The sequence below is a fragment of the Sus scrofa genome, chromosome 2, assembly GCF_054392235.1.
Source record: "Sus scrofa isolate SSC_HxYL_T2T_F1_AM1 chromosome 2, Sscrofa_HxYL_maternal_Yorkshire_Landrace_v2.0, whole genome shotgun sequence".
Lineage (NCBI taxonomy): Eukaryota > Metazoa > Chordata > Mammalia > Artiodactyla > Suidae > Sus > Sus scrofa.
The window spans coordinates 162,220,396-162,235,409 of record NC_139384.1 but is presented as its reverse complement, the minus strand read 5'-3'; positions in this window follow the sequence as shown (position 1 = coordinate 162,235,409).

Genomic DNA, 15,014 nt, shown 5'->3' with positions numbered 1-15,014 from the left:
TAAATAACTCATTTTGTGTGTTTTTGCCTTTATAAGCCTCTCCCGTTTTGTAGGTCAGCACAACACAATTCAGGTGTTTCTTTAATCTCTGTCTTCTGGGCTGAAGTCCTTTAAAAAAACAAAACCCAAATCTTTTAAGTTCAATCAAATCTTCATTTCTGAAATTTTGGTTAACAGCGCCATTGGATATCTCATGGCAATATAGAGAAGACACAAATATCCATTAAAAGCAGTGAAATGGGGCAACATCGCTACAGAATCTACAAATATTTAAAGCTATTGAGAAGTTTTGAATATGACTAAATAAGGAAAAAAAACTGCCAATTCTATTATACCTATTTTAGAAAAGAGGAATTATCCCTGACCTGGCTTACCTTATTTTTTTAATAGTTACTTCCCAAATACAACTTTTTTTTCTACTGTATAGCATGGTGACCCTGTTACACATACATGTATACATAATTTTTTTCTCCCATTGTTGTGCTCTGTGGTAAGTATCTAGACAGTTCTCAGTGCTACACAGCAGGATCTCATTGCTAAGCCCTTCCAAAGGCAATAGTTTGTATCTATTAACCCTAAGCTCCCCAACCACCCCACGCCCTCCCCCGCCCCAGCAACCACAAGTCTATTCTCCAAGTCCATGTTTTCTTTTCTGTGGAAAGGTTCATTTGTGCCATATATTAGATTCCAGACATAAGTGATATCATATGGTATTTGTCTTTCTCTTTCCGACTGGCTTCACTCAGGATGAGAGTCTCTAGTTCCATCCATGTTGCTGCAAGTGGCATTATTTCGTTCTTTTTTTATAGCTGAGTAGTATTCCATTGTGTGTATATACCACATCTTCCCAATCCAGTCATCTGTCGGTGGACATTTGGGTTGTTTCCATGTCTTGGCTATCGTGAATAGAGCTGCAATGAACATGCAGGTGCATGTGTCTTTTTTAAGGAAAGTTTTGTCCGGATATATGCCCAAGAGTGGGATTGCTGGGTCATATGGTAGTTCTATGTATAGGTTTCTAAGGTTATCTCCAAACTGTTCTCCATTGTGGTTGTACCAGTTTACATTCCCACCAACAGTGCAGGAGGGTTCCCTTTTCTCCACAACCCCCTCCAGCACTTGTTATTTGTGGACTTATGAATGATGACCATTCTGACTGGTGTGAGGTGGTATTTCATGGTAGTTTTGATTTGCATTTCTCTAATCAGGGATGTTGAGCATTTTTTCATGTGCTTGCTGGCCATCTGTACATCTTCTTTGGAGAAATGTCTATTCAGGTCTTTTGCCCATTTTTCCATTGGGTTGTGGCTTTGTTGCTGTTGAGTTGCACAAGTTGCTTGTATATTCTAGAGATTAAGCCCCTGTCAGTTGCATCATTTGAAACTATTTTCTCCCATCCTGTAAGTTGTCTTTTTTGTTTTCTTTTTGGTTTCCTTCGCTATGCAAATGCTTGTCAGTTTGATTAGGTCCCACTGATTTATTTTTGCTCTTTTTTTCTGTTGCTTTGGGAGACTCACCTGAGAAAATATTCGTAACGTTGATGTCAGAGAATGTTTTGCCTGGGTTCTCTTGCAGGAGTTTGATGGTATTTTGTCTAATATTTAGGTCTTTCAGCCATTTTGAGTTTATTTTTGTGCGTGGTGTGAGGGTGTGTTCTAGTTTCATTGATTTACATGCAGCTGTCCAGGTTTCCCAGCAACGCTTGCTGAGAAGACTGTCTTTTTCCCATTTTGTGGTCTTGCCTCCTTTGTCGGAGATTAATTGACCATAGGTGTCTGGGTTTATTTCTGGGTTCTCTATTCTGTTCCATTGGTCTGTATGTCTGTTTTGGTACCAGGACCACGCTGTCTTGATGACTGCGGCTTTGTAATATTGCTTGAGGTCTGGGAGAGGGTTATGCCCCCTGCTTGGTTTTTGTGTCTCAGGATTGCTTTGGCAATCCTGGGTCTTTTGTAGTTCCATATAAATTTTTGGATTGTTCTGGTTCTGTGAAAAATGTCATGGGTAATTTGATGGGGATTGCATTGAATCTGTAGTTTGCCTTGGGTAGTATGGCCATTTTTACAATATTAATTTTTCCAACCGAGGAACATGGAATACCTTTCCATTTCTTTACGTCTTCTTTAATTTCCTTGATTGATGTTTTATAGTTCTCGGCATATAGGTCCTTTGCCTCCTTGGTCAGGTGTATTCCCAGGTATTTGATTTTTTTGGGGTGCAATTTTAAAAGGTATTGTGTTTTTGTATTCCTTTTCTAAAGCTTCATCGTCAGTATACAGAAATGTGACTGATTTCTGAATGTTAATCTTATATCCTGCTACTTTGCTGATTTTTTTGATCAGTTCAAGGAGTTTTTGGGTTGAGTCCTTAGGGTTTTCTACACATAGTATCCTGTCATCTGCATACAGTGACAGTTATCTCTTCTCTTCCTATTTGGATGCCTTTTATTTCTTTGGTTTGTCTGACTGCAGTGGCTAGGACTGCCAATACTATGTTGAATAGCGGTGGTGACAGCGGGCATCCCTGTCTTGTTCCAGATTTTAGTGGAAAGGCTTTCAGCTTTTCTCCATTGAGTATTGTGTTTGTTGTGGGTTTGTCATAAATGGCTTTGGTTATGTTAAGGAATGTTCCCTCTTATACCCACTTTGGTAAGAGTTTTTATCATGAATGGCTGTTGGACTTTGTCCAATGCTTTTTCTGCATCTATTGAGATGCTCGTGTGGTTTTTGACTTTTCTTTTATTAATGTGGTGGATGACGTTGATTGATTGGTGAATGTTGAACCATCCTTGTGCACCCGGGATGAATCCCACCTGGTCGTGGTGTATGATCTTTTTCATATGTTGTTGGATTCGATGGGCTAAAATTTTGTTGAGAATTTTTGCATCTATATTCGTCAAAGATATTGGCCTATAGTTTTCTTTTTTGGTGGCATCTTTGTCTGGTTTTGGAATTAGGGTGATGGTGGCATCATAGAATGTCTCTGGGAGTGTTCCTTCTTCTTCAACCTTTTGGAAAAGTTTAAGGAGGATGGGTATAAGTTCCTCTTTGTATGTTTGGTAGAATTCGCCTGTAAAGCTATCTGGTCCTGGACTTTTATTTGTGGGGAATGTTTTTATGACACATTAACTTTCACTTCTAGTGATCATTCTGTTCAGTTATCTATTTCTTCTTGTTTCAGTTTTGGCAGGCTGTAAGTCTCTAGAAAGTTGTCCGTTTATTCCAGGTTGTCAAATTTGTTGGCATACAATTGTTCATAGTATTCTCTCAGAGTTTTTTGTATATCAGTATTACCTGTTGTGACTTCTTTTTCATTTCTGATGTTATTTGGGTTTTTTCTCTTCTTGATGAGTCTAGCCAGAGTTTGGCAATTTTGTTTATCTTTTCAAAGAAACAGCTCTTGGTTTTATTGATTTCTTCAATTGTTTTTTTAATCTCTATTTTATTGATTTCCTCTTTGACCTTTATGATTTCCTTCCTTCTGCTAACTTTAGGTTTTGTTTGTTCTTTTTCTTTTTTTCTTTGTTTTGTCTTTTTGCCATTTCTTGGGCAGCTCCTGTAGCATATGGAGGTTCCCAGGCTAGGGGTCTAATTGGAGCTGTAGCCACCAGCCTATGCCAGAGCCACAGCAATGTGGGATCCGAGCTGCATCTGCAACCTACACCACAGCTCACGGCAACGCCAGATCCTTTAACCCACTGAGCAAGGGCAGGGTCTGAACCTGCAACCTCATGGTTCTTAGTCGGATTCGTTAACCACTGCGCCACGACGGGAACTCCTGTTCTTCTTTTTCTAATTAATTTAGGTGTTGGGTTATGCTGTCGATTTGAGATTTTTCTTCTTTTTTGAGGAAGGCCTGTATTGCTATGAATTTCCCTCTGAGCACTGCTTTTGCAGCATCCCATAGATTTTGAATGCATGTGTCTGCATTGTCATTTGTCTCGAGGTGTTTTTTAATTTCCTTCTTGATTTCCTCATTGACCCATTGGTTCTTCAGTAACATGTTATTTAGTCTGCATGTAGTAAGTTCTTTCTCATTTCTTTTCCTGTGGTTGATGGCATACTTTATGAGGTTAACATTATCCTGATGCTAAAGCCAGATAGAGACATTACAAGAAAAAACAATGTTACCAATATTTCTCCTGAACATAGCTACAACCATCCTTATATATTTTTGCAAATTAAATCTAAAAATGTTTTGAAAAGAAAGTACATCATGGCCAAGAAGAGTTTAATTCAAGAATGCAAGTTTTGTCCAATATACAAAAAAGAAGTTGGTATAAGTCATCATATCAGTATCCTAAAAATAATAACCATAAGATCATTTCTATAGATGCAGAAAAATTATTTGGCAAAATTCCACATCTGTTTAGAATAAATACTCAGCAACTAGGAATAAAGAGTAGCTTCCTCAAATTGTTAAAGGACATCTATAGAACATCTACAGTGAGCATATTTAATGGTGAAAGACTATACAGTCTTGCTCTAAAATTGAAAAAATGTTAAATATGTCTGCTCTGCTCTTCCTAGTGATCTTAGCCAGTGCAGTAGGGAAAACAAAAAAAGTGGAGGGATGGAACAAAGTCAGGAAAGGAAAATAAAATTGTCTTTATTTGCAGACAACATGGTATATACATGTTTGCAAAAGTATTTTAAAAAATCTACTAGACCTAATTGAGTTTCACAAAATATCTAAATGAGATACACTGTATATACAGATGGAAATATTCAGTATTGATTGTTAAGATAACACTTTTCCTCAAATTGATCTATATGTTCAATCCAGTCATCAACAGACATTTATGTGGAATTTGACAAGCTGATTCAAATCTTATATGGAAATGCAGAAGACCTAGAGAACAAAACACTCAAGAAGACTCACATTACTTGATTTCTCAGCTTATTATAAAGCTAGAGTAATCAAGGATGTGGTATTGGCATAAGAATAGGTCAATGGATCAGTATAGTCTAGACACATATGGACAATAAATTTTTTTAGCAGTTTAAGAAATCTTTATTTAACTGTTGAGTCTCCTTTTTCATTTGTTCATTTTTTAATTCATGCTCAGGAAGTTACTTCTGTATCCTTAACAAATCACATCTCCTCCCTCTCTCCTACCCAGAAATCCTCCTTCTTCCCTTAGAATTTCTGATGCTGGAGAGATCTGAGAGTTCTCGGAAAATGTTTAAAGTCACCAGCCAAGACTGGAGCATGCAGGTAAGTGGACAACAGATTTTTAACAAAGCTGTCAAAAACTCAACAAACGAAAGGTAGTTTTTTCCAACAGACAATGCTGGAATGTTTGGAAATCCATATGTCCCACAAACAATCCCTTTAATTCTTTGATTCAAATGATACATTAAAAATTAATGAGAAAGGTCATAGGTATAAACATAAATGTAGAAACTATAAATTTCTAGAAGAAAATCCAAAATAACTGTGACTTTCTTTACACAAAGATTTTTCAAGACAAACCACAAAACATGAAATTGAACACTAAAATAGTTCAATACGATGATAGTTTCTATTCTTCAAGACAGATGGTTATGAAAATGCCCTGGTAACAATACCTGAGATTCATCTAATGTATTTCCTCCACCAGATCTGGAGCCAGCTACTTCTCCAAAGAGCACTGACTTCTCATATTGGAGATGAGTGTTGAAAAACCCCAATCTGGCTCTTTTAGGTGCTCATAACTAATTGGGTGTTATTAAGTTTAGACTACCTTCAATGGACTTGGCAAAGGATCAGCACATATTGTTTTAAATTATGAATTTGTACTGATCTATTTATACTTTTCATGAAATCCTTGATATTTTACAAGTATTTCATCTTTCACTGAAAATACTTGTTCCCAACCGCACATTAACAGAATTACTAAATTATTTTACAGTATGCCTAAACAAATTTCAAATTTTCAACATCAATATTACTATAACAATAGATGAATAAAAACAAATAACAAATGCACAAAACCTGTTCTTATGTTGATTCCTAAGCTTTAATGCTTTTCCATTTCAATGGCTGTAAAAATTCAAGTTAAAAAGTTGCATTTTAATAAGCTGAAAAATGCAAACAGAATTAAATATTCAAGAAGGTATAGTCATATATTAGATGATCTATGAGAGCACAACTTCCCTTTCTTTCTAGGTGCATCCTTGGCATACTTCCCCACACCGAGTCTTAATCTCGTATTCTAGGTGTCATTTTTGTTTTCTCATTCTTTATATCCCTTTTCTTTATGGTCTATCCCAGGAAATTGGATATGCTTCAGCTCTATATCATAATGCTTACTTACTAGGCATAGACAGGTTCGTATCATTTCTGTCCGTGTAATTATAGCTAGGAATTTCACCTTCCTCTTGTGTTTGGTTAGCAGTCCTGATGTTTTAAGTCCTTATCTGCAGTAGCCCCAGAGAAACCCATTCAGTTATCTGTATAAGGACTTCCTGTTGTGCGTCATGTTATGGTGCAGATTGAGGAGTCTACCCTCTGATGGTTGGAACCCTAACTGGATACAGAGGTTTTGCTACATCCCTGCCAGAGGGAAGTACTCCATTTCTGACTTGGTGAAGAGACTGAAAATTCACAGAATTCTCTAGGAAATCATTTAATGACTGTCTGTCAGCTAGTTTTACAAATATGGAGCTGTGAGGGAGCTCAGTAGTCCTTGAGATGGTTATTTGGGGTCATGTCCACTCTTTTTAAGGACTGTACCTCTTTCTCACCACCAGGATCTTGATAATCCTCTTGGCAGTAGGCACCACACCCGTCATGGCTTACCTCGATGCCATGCCCTGTATGCCACTGTCACCAGCCTTCCTCTGGGGATCTTTTCACCAGACTGAAGAAGAGAGCTCCTATACAAAGACTGGTGTCAGTGCTGGAAAGCTGGGAAAAGCTCTTTGAAGGTCAGCACACATTTTCCATCATCAAAAGGAAAAAAATACATGGAACTAGCTGCTGGCTTAGTGGGTTAAGGATCTGGCATCTTCACTGGTGTGGCTTGGGTCCTTGGATCACTGCTATGGTGTGTGTTCTACCCCTGGCCCGGGAACTGTTTTTAGCGCCTTTCCTTTCCTTCCTTCCCTCCACTTTACACCCACAGCATATGGAAGTTCCTAGGCCAGGGATTGAATCTGAGCCACAGGTGAGACCTATGCTCTAGTGGCAATTCAGGATTCTTTTTTTGGGGGGGGGGGGAGGTCCACACCTGAAGCATTTGGAAGTTCCTGGGCTAGGGGTCCAATCAGCTGCAGCTGCAAGCCTATGCCACAGCCATAGCAACACTGGATCTGAGCTGCATCTCCAGCCTTCACCATGGCTGCATCTCCAGCTTTCACCAGATCCTTAACCCACTGAGAAGGGCCAGGTATCAAAAACATATCCACACAGACACTGTGTTGGATACTTAATCTGCTGAGCCACAACGGGAACTCTGAGGATCCTTTAACTCATTGCTCTGGGCCAGGGATCAAACCCACACCTCTTCAGTGACCCAAGCCACTGCAGTCAGGTTCCTAACCTACTGTGCCACAGTAGGAACTACATTTAACTCCTTTCCTTTACACTGGAAAAAAAAAAATCAAGATACCAAAATCAGAACAAAGCAAAATAAAAAAGAGCGTCTTAGTTTGCATTAATCAGAAACCACAATTCAAACCCAGATATTCTTAATCCAGAGCCCACACTCTTTTTTTAAAGATTTAACTATAATTGATTTACAAACTTGTGCCGATTTCTGTTGAATAGCAGTGACTTAGTCATACACATACATACATTCCTTATACCACTTTTCACTATGGTCTATCCCGGGAAACTGGATATACTTCCCTTGCTATACAGAGGACAGGACTTCATTGTCTATCCATTCTAAATACAGTTTCATCCGCTACCCCCAAACTCCCAGTCCATCCCTTTCCCTCCCTCCTCCCCCTTAGGAACCACAAGTCTGTTCTCCTTGTCTGTGGCTCTATTTCTGTTTTGTAGATGGGTTCCTTTGTGCCACATGTTAGAGTCCACATGTCATTGATAACATGATATTTGTCTGACTTCTGTTAGCATGATAATCTCTGGTTGCATCCATGTGGCTGCAAATGGCATTATTCTGGGTTTTTATGGCCGAGGAGTACTTGGTTGTATATATGAACCACATCTTAATCCATTCATCTGTCGACGGTAGAGTCCACATTCTTAACCACTGTGTTGTGCTACCCTTCCTGCCTCTCTGGTTGTAGACTGTTTTTTTGAACTACTTCATGATTTGTGATGCCTGCCAAGATTTATTGTTGAAAAAAAACTCCATTAAAAACTTTAAAAATCACTATTTTAAATCAGTTTAAAGATTCAATCTTAATCCTTAAATTTTGGTATTTAAAAAACCAAAACCTCTCTTAGGTCCTGGAAGTGAGATATCTTGTTGATAAACAAGTTGGATTTTTTTAAATGAGCTTAGAGCATCCGTATCTGAAGAACAGTGGGGGAGACCACTGATATTATGCATCCACTGAACCCTATAACACCCTGCCCCCTGCCCCGATAGTGAAGCATCTAGAAGTCCCTTGAGAAATGTGTCCTGATTGATGACACTCTCTTTGTTGCAGGTGGTACTAATAGGCGCTGGCTCCAGATTTTGTTGAGATGATCAAGAGGAAGCCTAATCCAATGCCTCATATTGCTTTGGGATTCCTTATCGAAGGAGATCCTTGGAGAGCTCCCAGATGTGGCCGTCTGAAGAGTGTCACATTGTCTACAGTTGTACCTGCCAGAGGTAGGCCAGGCCATCTTTGGAGGGGCCATGAACATACTGTAAGGCTCTTAGGCTATTCGCAAAGTGGTGTGTTACTTGCAGATCGACTGGGATAAGCTAAAGGTGAATAGTACAAATACTAGACAAACCACTAAAATAGCAAGTTATTTTATAGCTAATAATCCAAAAAGAGGATAAAAAGGAATTACAACGAACAGTCCAAAAGAAGGCAGAAAAAAAAAAAAAGAGAAGAACAGATAGGACAAATAGAAAATAAAATGGAGATAATATATTTAATCTAACAATGTAAACTATCACATTACATATAAATACAGACACAACAGTTAAAGGAAGAGATTGTCATGTTGGCTAAAAAAGCTCAACCCCAACTTTATGCTCCTACAGAAAACACACTTTAAAAACAAAGACACAAATAGTTTGAAAGTAAAAGGATGGAAAAAGATACACCAGGCTAACCCAAGTCAGAAGAAAGCTGAAGGAGCTACGTTAATATCAGACAGAATAGGAAGTTTGCATTGTGCCTCAGTAGTAATGAGCCTGGCTAGTGTACCCATGAGGATGTTGGTTTGATCCCTGGCCTTGCTCTGTGGGTTAAGGATCTGGCATTGCCATGAGCTGTGGTTTAGTTCACAGGCGTGGCTCGGATATGACATTCCTGTGGCTGTTTCATAGGACTGTGGCTACACCTCCAATTTGATCCCTAGCCAGGGAACTTCCATATGCCACAGGTGTATCCCTAAAAAGCAAAACACACACACATAAACCCAAAATATATTTCAGAACAAAGAATAATTATTAGGAATAAAGACCATTCCATAATGATAGAGGACAGTCTATCAGGAGGATGTAACTGTGTAAGTTTATTCACCTAGTAGCTGAGCATTAAAATTTATAAAGAAAAAACTCATGTAACAACAAGGAAAACAAGTAAATTCACAGTTATAGGTGGAACTTTCAGTTCCCTCTCTTAATTAATAGAACAGTTAGCAAGGATATAGTAGATAGACTTGAACCTCACTGTCCACCAACTTGACTGACATTTGTAGAATATTTCACCCGACAATGACAGAATACACATCTGCACACAGAACATTTATCAAGGCAAGTCGTATTTCTGAGGTCGTAAACAGGCTTAATAAATGTAAAAGGTCAGACGTGTTCTCTGATCACAGCAGAACTAAGTTAGAAGCAGTCATAGGAAAGTATCTGGACAACGCCCAAATATTGGGACTAAATAGCATCCTTCTAAATAATCAGGCTGGTTAAAGAAAAAGAAAAAAGGAAATGAATTACTGTGAACTGAATGAAAATGAAAACACATCTAAACTTGTGAAATGCATCTAAAGCCATACTTAGAGGGAAATATAAAGCACTAAATGCCTACACTGGAAAAGGCGAAAGGCTATAAATCAGTGACTCAGTTTCCACCTTAAGAAATTAGAAAAAGGAAAAAGCAAAACCCACTGTAAAACAGAAGAAGTAATCAAATTCAGAGAAGATTAAATGGCAGAAATAGGAAAAATAAATAAAGGAAGCCAAAGGGGTAGGGAGGAAAAAGGAAGAGGTGATATGGAAGAAGATCCATGGGTATTGTTGGATTCGGGGTAACGGAGGCCTGACGGAAGCGGGCACCCCGTGTTGATGGAGACCTCAGGGAAATGGAGAAGGTGGTTGGGCCAGTGTGACGCTGGGGGGCAGAGAGAGTGATGCCTCAGTGAGTCTCGGAGGTAATAGTCAAAACAGCGTTTCCTCCAGCTCTTCTCATAATAGGATGTCTGCTCTGTGGCTGTTCTGTTACGCTCCTCAGAGCAAAATCGCACTCTAACTGCTCTAGAAAGCTACCATCAAAAGAGCTTTTGCAGGCCCCTGTGAGAGACAAGAGGTAGACATTGCATCCAGGAGCAGGGTGGTGACAGGCCTCACAGCGGCCCCATTTCTCCACATTCCTGTTTCATGACGCCCTTGTTCTCTCTCAACCCAGGCCTTCCTTTCACTTCCATTCTCTATGGTCCCCTTTCCGTGCCATCCCTAACCTGCTGTGGGGTCCTGGAATTCCTAGAGACAAGCCAGGGAGAGGGACATATGGAAAAACAAGAGATGAATCATTTCCATAGAGCAAGCTGGAGCCTTTCCGGGAAGCTCTCAAGTTAGGCAAATAGCTTGTTGGTTGAAGAAAGAAGGGATCTTAGAGAAGTCTCTGTAAAATGTTCAGTTGAGAGGAAGCTGTTAGAAAATTTGCGCTGAGAGCCCCAGGAATCAAGTCTCAATGTCCAAAGGTCAATGAGAAAATTCTTAGGCCAGCATAGGCTCAGTGCTGTGTTGTTTTCAAAGGGGCTCCATGGGCACTGTTGCTAATTGATCCCTGTGCGCTTGGCAAGCCAGATGCCTTCTCAAAGGGTGAGTCAGAATACTAGGGAAGTTAACAACTTGTGCAACGTCAGGCCCCAAAATATTTCCCCCAAAACTACCTATACTGCTTCTGCTACCTCACACCACCTTGCCGCGGGTATGACGCACTGCCCAGCTCCACCAGTTTTCATTCCTGTAGAGGGGAGGGAAGGGATTTAGAAGTGTCCCTGATTCTGATTTATTTCCAGTGAGCCCTCCTCAGAGGGAGGACTAGCACTGGGAAGTGATGCCCCAAGAACTGTGGACCTGAGCCCTCGAGAAAGGAGCAAAGGGTATCCCTGCAAAAGGCCTGGGGTGAATTACAAAACCTTAGCTTTTAAAGCTCCCACGTTCTCCTCCTGTTGCTGAGTTGATGCTGAAATATAAGAAAAAAATTGAACAGTGGGACCTATTTCTTATACTCTCATTTCTAAACAGCCAACATTTATTAATGAGTAAAGTGACATTCTGTGTTAAAATTGAATCCTGTATTGTTCCATGTTATTCATTTTAAAAGCAAACATTTTCTACTGATTCTTCTTTGTCAGACTCAAAGAATGGCTTGCTGCCTTTGATCCTCAATTGATATTTCAGATAGTAGTCCTCTGCTGTAAAGGGGCATAGAAATTCACATTTTCTAGATCATGTGTGCCCCACTCTACAAAATTCTGCTTCATGAGTAGAATCTGTATCAGAGGCTTTCAGAGACTCAGCATTACTCTGTGGGTCAGCCAAACACAAGGGGAGAGTCTTGGCCAGGTAACCCTTATAATGGGAAGGCAGCTGCTAAACAAGCATTGAAGGCCCGTTCTCTTCAGCTGCCCTGCGCTCTCTTATGTGAACCAATCCATGGCCCATGAATCACAGTGTTTGGATTTCACCCTGGAACTCTTGACCACATCTAGTTAGATGGTCTTGCACTTTGGATAGAAACCCTTGTCCACCCAACCACTTCTCCTCGTCAAACGATGTGCTAATGTCTCTTGAGAACTCCCATCCCTGTTCTGTCTCCATTCCAATAATTGTTTGGGAATAGTGGGAGTAGGAAAAGGAAAAATAATAGTCTAGTCATTCTCTTTTGTGGGCTGAGCCTAGAGCTGCCTTACCAGACTAATGTCTCTCTTTTCGTCAAACATTAGTAATTATGTGCACTGCTGGATGCAGTAACAAGGCAGAAAGGTGACCCAACTTTGTACAAAAGTGAAAGATGGAACCAATGCCTCAGGACTCACTAAAATGCTGACACAACCAACCAGAGTTCTCCGTGATCTAAAATGCACTAGTACCTCAGGAAGCTGAACAGAGAATACCCATTCTAGTCTGGAGTTCTAGACCTGTGTCACAGAGCTATGGAACAGTCACAAAGCTTTCTGGAGTGTGGGGAGGGGAAAAATTAGGGAGGTGAGTCCAATCCCTTTACCCACTATCTAGCAGATCCCACCATGGCTCCTAGACCCCACCTGGTTTTTCCATATTCTCCTAACAAATTTTCTGCGTATCATATATATACAATACATTTTATATGTGTATATATAATGAGGTATATATTTGCACACTTTTATGCCTTTTGTGTATATTTACTCATTTAGTCCTCATTATAATCCTGTGATCTAACTACAGTTATTGTCCCCGTATTAAATATGAGGAAACTAAGAAGCGTAGAAGGTTACACTGATAGTAAATAGCAAAGCCAGTATCCAAGCTGGGAGCTCTGGCTCCAGTGACATCCTTTGCCATAAAACTGTGCTGTGTAGAGTGTCATGGCAATCTGGATCGAGAATCTAAATCAGTGCAATTGGACATTTGAGGAAATACTGCTTACCTCCTTTTAGCACATTGTATGTGATTCCAGACATACTCTTAATATCCTTTCACTTGGAGTTCAGAACATTGTGGGAAGGCATGAGATTCTCAGAGGAGGGACTTAACTGAGGGTCACAAATTTCAAAGAGCAGAGACAGATTTGAGCCCACAACAATTAGGGTGCATTAATTTCTTCTGCATTTCCCAGAAGACAGGAGCTATCTGAGGCCACGAGAGGTTAAATGAGTAGCAGTGCCCTGTCTGCAGGTGCTCCAGTTCAACATTCTACATGTGGTTGTTGCTAAACTTGGATAAAGTCCTAGTTAGTCCTTATCTACAGATTTCCTCAGAGAGTCTGGGTTCTTGACAACTCATGCAGGTCCAGGCAGATGCTACTAGAAGATGAGAATTAGGGAGATGAATGAACCAGATGGTGAACAGGGCAGAGGCTCTCTGTGAATTTGGAGATCTGGTGACTTCCTTACAGCCCTCAGTAAACTTTGGAAAAGATTGAACAGCATCCACTTTGTGCTACGGGGCTTAAGGGTTTCCATTAGCACAACTGGGTTCAAATCCTAACTCTGCAGGTCACTTAAAGTACACCCTGGATGGATCATTCTATCTCTCAGGACCTTGCTTTCTTCCTTGGTAAAATAGTATTGACAGTTTTATTGAATATGATCATCCATTATTTACCTTATATATGGGACAAAAGTTGCCATCTGTACATTTAATTTTCTTTCCTCTATGTCCTTTCTTTGTCAAACTCTTCCCTTGATACTGATCTAGGGCAAGTATCAATGAGATGTTATTTTTTGCAAAAGATAAATGAAATGAAAAAGTTTTTTTTTTTTGCCTGAGACCACTTTATTGAGGTATGACTGACTTCAAAAAAGCTGTGCATATTTAATATATACAATTGGATGAGTTTGGATATAATAGTGCTCTCTCTGAATGTCTGCTTAGTGTTGGGTGGTTTCATCAATCTTGCATCACTGACAACAAGGCCTAACTTAGAGAAAGAGAAAAGAACTTTGATATACAGGCAAAACAGCTGTGAAAGAGAAAAAAAAAAGATAGATTATCTACTGATGAGCAAGGATAAGAATGACAAATTCATCAACAGAAGTAATGGAATCCAGAAGACAGACTTCTTTACTGAAAAAAAACTGTTTATCAAGAATTCCTTGTCCATCAGAAATATATTTTAAAAGCAAAGATGAAATTAAGATCTCTTCAGATCTAGAAAAGTTGAAAGAATTTCAACTACAAACATGCACTGCAAGACAAGTTAAAACCCTGCTGTCATAAGGAAAATATAGCTATGGCAATGGGGATCTATAGAAGAAAAGCAAAGCATATAGATAAATCTAAGACTTTCCCCCTCCATTTACAAATTGCTTCAGAAGATAATTGACCATTTAATGCACAAATAATAACAATGTGGTGAGGGTTTTCTAGCACAGGTGTTAGTGATATGCGCAACAATGCATGTGCATGAGAATGGTATGAAGGCAAGGAGGAGATCAAAGGAAGTATATCATTGTGTGGTTCCTAAACTCCTCCTAAAGTGAAACAGTATTACTTGAACATAGTTTGAAGTAAGTTAAAGATGTGTACTATAAATGTTTGGCTAAGAATTCATCAAGAGCAAAACAGAATCATAAAGAATAATTCATCAAAAAAAGGCTAAGAGAAAAAAGTAGATAGACCAAAAAAGAATAGCAAGTTGATATTTTTAAAGACAGACATATCATTCCTAGTGTTAAATATAAGCGGTCCAAGTGGTCCAAATGACTCAGTTGAAAGCCAGAGATTTTCCGAATTGGATTAAAAAAAGCAATATCCAACTTATAAACAAATTGATTAAAAATAACAGAATATTTTTAAATTGTTATTTCCCCCAACACTCTTTTTTTTCCCACTGTACAGAATGGGGACCCAATTACACATACATGTATACATAATTTTTTTCTCCCATTGTTGTGCTCTGTGGTAAGTATCTAGACATAGTTCTCAGTGCTACACAGCAGGATCTCATTGCTAAGCCCTT